Raw genomic sequence first — 7,314 nt, 5'->3', positions numbered from 1 at the left:
CCGCTAAAAAGGAAATGGAGTGGATCTTTAGGCTGCAGACTTTGGCCCCTCATGGGTTAAACTCTGATCTGGGACTTGTGACCTTGCTCAGCTAATCACTGCATGCATAAAAAACATTGCATCATTCTCCACTGTAAAAAAAATTAATTGCTGTGGACAGTTCCAGTACTAGGTGAATGTCCTGGTCAGTATTTACTTTGTATATTATATATTTTTATTGTTTTGCTTCATGCCCAATATACAATTTATTTATCTTATATTGTATATTGACCAATATGCATCTATCTTTGAAATTCATTTTGATCCTGTCTTTTTAATAGTATTTTTAATAACTTTGGAATCACTTTTATTATGGGGGGGGTCTTTCTGTTACCTATATTAAATATCAAATTATGTTTTTATAGATTCCCCCTGACGAAGCCTGCATGGCAAAACGCATAGGGACTTTGCCAGGGTACATTCTAGTGACTCAACGCTAAAACCTGTTTCCCTGCGTTGTGTGTTCTCTCATGTCTAGCAAGATGGGCTTTCCGGCTGAAGGTTTTCCCACAGTATTTGCATTCATGTGGCTTCACCCCTGTGTGGGTTCTCTCATGTGCCACAAGAGTCGACTTGGCACTAAAGGTTTTATCACAACAAGCACATTTAAAAGGTTTCTCTCCTGTGTGGTCTCGTCGATGAGTAAGGAGGTGTGATTTCTGGCTAAAGCCCTTCCCACAGTCTAAACATTTATGTGGCTTCTCCCCAGTGTGGATTCTGTGATGGCTATTAAGATTCGTTTTCTGGCTGAAGCTCTTCCCACAATCTGGGCATTTGTGTGGCTTTTCTCCCGTGTGGGTTCTCTCATGCGCAACAAGGGTGGATCGGCCACCGAAGCTTTTCTCACAGTGTGAGCATTTGTATGGCTTCTCCCCTGTGTGGGTTCTCAAGTGTCCGGTAAGGAGGGAGCTCAGGTTGAAGGTTTTCCCACAGACAAAACACTTATAGGGTTTGTCTCCCGTATGAAGTCTCAGATGGTTTGTCAGCTGGGATTTGTTACTGAAACTTTTCCCACAGTCCGAACACTTGTGTGGTTTCTCTAAAGCATGGGTGTTTTCATGAGCAATCAGAACCGATCGCAGACTGAAACTTTTCCCACACTGTGAGCATTGGAATGGCTTCTCTCCAGTGTGGATTCTCTGATGACTATTAAGGTGCGCCCTCTGGCTGAAGCTTTTCCCACAGTCTGAACATTTGTGGGGCTTGTCTCCTGTGTGGGTCCTTTCATGAGCTAGAAGAACAGACCTGAAACTGAAGCTTTTACCACATTCCAAGCATTTATATGGTTTCTCCCCTGTGTGGATTCTCTGGTGCCTTCGGAAGGTCGCACTCCAGCTAAAGGTCCTCCCGCACTCAAAACATTTAAAGGGCTTATCTCCTGTGTGGATTCTCTGGTGGGTAATTAGCTGTGACCCAGCACAGAAGGTCTTCGTGCAGTACGAGCATTTATAGGGCTTCTCCCCGGTGTGCGACCTCTCGTGCACGATCAAGTTTGTGCTCCTGCCTGAAGCTCTTTCCACAGTGAGAGCATTTAAAGGGCTTTTCGCCTGTGTGGATTCTCTGGTGGACATTAAGGTCCGATTTCTGGCTGAAGCTTTTCTCGCAGTCCAAGCACTTGAAAGGTTTTTCTCCTGTGTGAGTCCTCTCGTGTTTAATGAGATCGGTGCTCCAGCTGAATCTTTTCTGGCAGATGTTGCATGTCTTTTGCCTCTCACCCATGGACATCTTCTGTCGGGCTGTGGTTTTGGTGAGGTCCCTACCTGCTCTCTTGCAACAAACGGATTTCCCCACTGCACTGTTTTTGTGGTTTCCTTGCTGTCTATCAGGCTTTGGTGGACTCTCCAAAGCTTTTTCCTGATCGGGACGCTGGAACCTTCTCGCTTCTGGTTCCTCCAATGATGGCTCCATTCGACCAGTAAATCCTGGGGCATGAGTTTTCTCCTCATTTTGGGGTATCCAGCCAACACTTGCTGCGGCAAAGGAAGATTCATTCCCTGCAGAAAAGGAAGAAAACCACAACACGGAGAAACATTTCAGTTTCATTTATTAAATTGACAACCAGCATGTACTATCCTGGGGAGGAAAGGTGGTATGGTATAGCCCGATCTCGTCAGATCTCAGAAGCTAATCAAGGTTAGTCCTTGGATGAGAGACCACCAAGGAAGGCTCTACAGAGGCAAGCAATGGCAAACCACCTCTGCTTCTCGCCTGACATGAACGGCCTTTACTGGGGTTGCCATAAGTCAGTTGTGACTTGATGGCACTTATATACGTATAAGACTTTTAAAGAAAAATAACTTGAGTGAGAAAACACTGATGTCCTTCTATCGCTGCTCAATAGAGAGCATTTTAACATATTATGTTTGCGCCTGGTTTGCCAGTTGTACGGCTGTGGAGAGGAAAGCACTCCAGAGAGTTGTTATTACAGCCCAGAAGATCATTGGCTGCCCTCTCCCACTCCTGGAGGAATTGTATAGTTCTCGATGTTTGAAAAAAGCAAAGAACATTTTGCAGGACTTGTCACATCCTGATCATTCCCTGTTTGAACTGCTGCCTTCGGGCAGAAGATATAGGACAATTAAAGCAAGCACAAAAAAGATTAAAAAATAGTTTTTATTCGAGAGCTATTATTGCCTTAAATGCTGTATGAAACTGGAACTTGGGTGACATTGGCGGTTTTAACTTGTTATGTGAACCTTAAGGGAGTTATGGGACAGTAGTGAGTGGTGTGTGAGTGTATATGAATATTGTTGCAGATCACCGAAATGATTGCATCTTCAATTTCGTTGTACTATGTACAATGACAATAAAGTATATTACTATTATTATTATTATGCAGTATTCTAAAGGTTCAGCTTGAGTCGGGGGGGTATTCGTCAGGTGATGCTGGGGGACTGATAGAGCCGTTCATGGGGGTGGCGGCGGGATAGAAACCCAATAAATAAATAAATAAATATTGCCTCAGCCAATGTTCTTTAAATGTCAGCACAGCCAATATGGCCAATCAGAAGCCTCTCTGGGCAAAAGCCTCACCTGAACCCGCTACTTTCTAAAAGCGCCTGGTGAGCGCCAGGAAAGGAGTGGGCGGGCACCACGTTGGGTGCCCCTGCTCTAACCACTACGCCACACTTCTCTACTCCTTCCCATAACAGCTCCCACATAACAGCACACCTTACCCATGAAGCCTAGATCCCCTGGCTTGGTTTCTTCAGAGTCCAAGAGAGTCGACTCTTCTTTAGGGGAATTCACGGACCCATCATTCCTAACTCGCTGCAGGATCTGAAACAACAAATGATTATTTCCCCAAGGGCTGACTGAAAATTGATTCAGACATATCTCGGTGGGGTGGGGTGGGGAGGGGAAACTACCACTTTTGTGGATCAGATCCCATGTTTTAGCACTAAGATCTAGCAACAGAATCCATACATGCTGGGCAGTCCTGCCGACAGACAAAAGGAATACTTTGTCTGTCCTGCCGACAGACAAAAGGAATACCACCATAAAATGTAGTGAGGGCTCCGGTTGGAGACAGCTTTAAAAGGGGATTAGACAGATTCGTGGAGGAAAGGTCTATCAGTGGCTACTCACCATGGCGACTAAATGGAACTTCCAAATTCAGAGGCACTAAGCCTCTGAATCTCAGTGCCAGGTGGCGGCAGCAGGGGAAGGCCTCGGCCTCTCTGCCCTGTTGCTGGCCATCCAGAGGAACTAGTTGGACACTGTGTGAGACAGGATGCTGGACTAGATGAACCACTGGTCTGATGTTCTCCATCACAACTTCCCAGGAATTCAGATTTTTATTTCAGCGACCATGATGTTAAGAACTCCTGTCCCCTCACTATGGATTCCTTCACGGAAAAATTCCCTGCTGTGGCATTTTGCTTAAAGCGCTTCTCAACCTGCTTTATGTAGCATTCAATGATTTTTCAGTGGGCTGCCCAACACTGGATTCAGAAACAAGATATATAGGTAAACTTACTGGGGGGGGGGGGGATTCAAAAAAAATGTTGCTTCTCCGTGGATTGGGCATTCCAGTTATAGAGGAGCTGCAATATGACAGTAGGCCGACAGAGAGAATAGTTGGTGTTATCCATGTGAAAGCAATTACAAAAGGAACACTACAGAACTCTGTTCAGTTTCCATGCAGACCCATAATACATTGTGGGAAATTCCTCCTCATTTGACTCCTGAGTTAAGCTCTTCCTTTTCTTATCCATCCACAGTAGCCTCATAAGAACATGAGATTCTTGGAGACGTCTATCAATGGCTACTGGCCACGGTGAGTGAGGGGAAGTTCCACATATAGAGTCAGCCAGCCTCTGAATCCCAGAGCCAGGAGGAAACATCAGGGGAAGGCCTCGGCCTCTATGCCCTGTTGCTGGCCGTCCAGAGGAACTGGCTGGCCACTGTGTGAGGCTGGATGCTGGACGGGATCGACCACTGGTCTGATCCAGCAGGGCTCTTCTTATGCTCTTATGAGACGGTCCTGTTACGTTCCCAGAAGTCCTCCTCAACGCTTGCTCGTGGTTGCCTTCCAAGACACCCAGGCCTCACCCATGTGACTTCCCAGGACTGTCTTGATTCAATAGAGGTGTTCACCCAGAGAGCCAGAGTGGAGGAGACATTAGAGTGCCCAGGGGTCGTTTCGTAGAAAAAGAGCTAGGGGAACTCATTAGCATAACTCATTAGCATATGCCACACCCCCTGACATCAGGGGCCCGGCGGTGGACCTGCAAGGCTGGCGGGAGTGCGAGGAAGCCCCGCCAAGGCCCTCCCTGGCCCCAGGCAGGCAGGGGTGGGGAGAGGCGGGGAGGAAGCAACTTACCCTCCCTCTTCTCCTGCCTCCTCCTGGCTGAATGAGGGCTGGAAGCGGGGCGGCCGGAAGCAGGGGGCGGGGCTTCGTCATGTGCCCCGCCCCCCGCACCTCACCCGGGGGAACTGCGATCCCCCGCAATCCCCCCCAAATCGACCTCTGAGAGTGCCGGACCAGGATCTGGGACATCCAAGTATGAATCCCAGCTTTGCCCTGAAAGCTCACTGGGTGACTTTGGGCCACTCACACTCTCATAGCCGAACCTGCCCCACAGACGTGTTGTGAGGAGCAGGAGAGGAAACCAATGTCAGTTGCTTTGGATCTCTTCTGGGGAGAAATGTGAGGTATAAACAAATTTATTTTTCTTATTACCCCATTGCTCTGCCCACAGGGTCCCCTTTTATGGTGGGGCCCACAGATCATCCACTCCCTCTCAAGCCCGAGTGAGCCGATGTGTCTCATCTCTCCCAGAAGCATCAGACCCCCAATGGGGAAAGTGGACCCGTGTGGGAAGTCTAGCAAAGTTTTAAGGCAACTCCAGCTCCTCCCAAATTTAGTTTGGTAGTTCCTTTAGACCAGGAGTCCCCAACACTGTGCTCACAGACACCTCTCCTGACGTCTACCAAGTGTTTTTAGAAAGGGGTGGGGGGCGTTTGTCCAGAAGGACTTTCGATTGGCCACTGGAGGTTAGACTGGATGTGCAGATGTTTAAAACCGTTTAAAAACATTGCTTTGGCAGCAGCTGACACCACAGCACGAGGATCTTCACTGTGTGGCTGAAGGTAAGCCACGGCAGCCATTTTGTGGCTGTCTCCGCCTCCTGTGACAGCCATTTTGTGGCACCCAATTTGGAGCTGTGCCCACCATCCTGTCAGAATTCCAAATGTCCCTGTGAGCTCAGAAAAGTTGGGAACCCCAGATTTAGTCCCTACCTTTCTCCCCAATGGGGACCCAAAGTGACTTATAGCATTTTCCCCTCCTCCATTTTCTCTTCACAACAACCCAGATTAGGCCCAGAGTGCGTGATACAAGAAGAGCCCTGCTGGATCAGACCAGTGGACCATCTAGTCCAGCATCCTGTCTCTCACAGTGGCCAAACAGCTCCTCTGAAGGACCAACAATAGGGAACAGAGGCCGAGGCCTTCCCCCCGATGCTGCCTCCTGGCTCTGGGATTCAGAGGTTGAGTGCTTCTGAATGTGGAGGTTCTCCAGACTACAGAGATCAGTTCCCCGGTAGGAAATAGCTCCTCTGGAGGGTGGACTCTATGGTATTGTCACCCGCTGAGGTCCCTCCCCTCTCAAAACCCTGCCACCCCCAAATCTCCAGGAATTTCCCTACCTGGAGTCGGTAGCCCTAGCTTGGAAATGGGGATGATGGGGGGAGAGAGAGAGAGAGAGATTGGATTTACACCCCTCCCTTCACTACCCGAAGGAGTCTCAGAGCAATCCCTTCCCCTCCCCACAACAGACACCCTGTGAGGTAGGTGGGGCTGAGAGAGCACTCCCCAGAACTGCCCTTGAGAGAACAACTCTGAAATAACTTATGACTGGCCCAAGGTCACACCAACAGCTGCATGTGGAGAAGTGGGGAATCAAACCCGGTTCTCCCAGATTAGAGTCTGTACTCTTAACCACTACACCAAGCTGGCCGCACTCTTAACCACTGCACCTAGGCCAACACTGACAACACATTTCCCCCCCCTGCAGCCTTTTCTGCTTTTCTATGGAAACAAAATACTGAAGTATAGCTTCCCCCCTGCCCTACAGTGGGTGCCATGCCCGAGGATACCTCTGAGGGCTGATTTTTATTGCAGTGGCTCATCTGGGAGGTCTCTTCAGCTCCCAGCCTGGACAGCAGTCGGGTTGTGAACTCCAGGTTGGAAAACTCCCTGCGGATTTGATGCTGAAGCCCGGGGAGGGTGACCTTTGGGGAAGGAGGTCAAGCAGGGATGTCCTGCCATAGAGTCCACCCTCCAGAGCCACCGTTTTCTCAAAGGGAACTGATTCCTGTAGGTTGGAGAGCAGTTGTAATCAGGGCTCTTTTTGTAGAAAAAGCCCAGCAGGAACTCATTAGCATAATAGGCCACACCCAACAGCAGGAACTTATTAGCATATTAGGCCACACCCTGACAGCACAGCTCATTCGCATATTAGGCCACACCCCCATGTTACCAGAAGTGTGGTCATCCAGCCACACCCACCTTTTGCTTCTTATTCTCTTTACCTTGTTTGTTGTCAAAACCCAGGGCCTTTTGCATGTTAGGCCACACACCCCTAACGTAGCCAATCCGAATGAGTTTCTGCTGTTGGGTGTGGCCTATTATGCTAATGAGTTCCTGCTGGACGTGGCCAACTCGGGAGCCAGCCGGAACTCCGTTCCTGTGCGTTCCTGCCCCCAAAATAGCCCTGGTTGTAATTCTGGGAGGACTCCAGTCCCCACCGGGAGGATGGCAACCTTACAT

General features: G+C 48.9%; 1 pseudogene; it reads right to left on the bottom strand.

Moving 5' to 3' along the window:
• Positions 1-361: 361 nt before the first annotated feature.
• Positions 362-7,314, bottom strand: part of LOC107106340 — a 7,916-nt pseudogene continuing 963 nt past the window's right edge.

Source organism: Gekko japonicus, unplaced genomic scaffold (genome assembly GCF_001447785.1).
Source record: "Gekko japonicus isolate JY-2015 unplaced genomic scaffold, Gekko_japonicus_V1.1 scaffold4226, whole genome shotgun sequence".
Lineage (NCBI taxonomy): Eukaryota > Metazoa > Chordata > Lepidosauria > Squamata > Gekkonidae > Gekko > Gekko japonicus.
The sequence above is the reverse complement of the archived record's forward strand: the minus strand, read 5'-3'. Positions and strand labels throughout refer to the sequence as shown.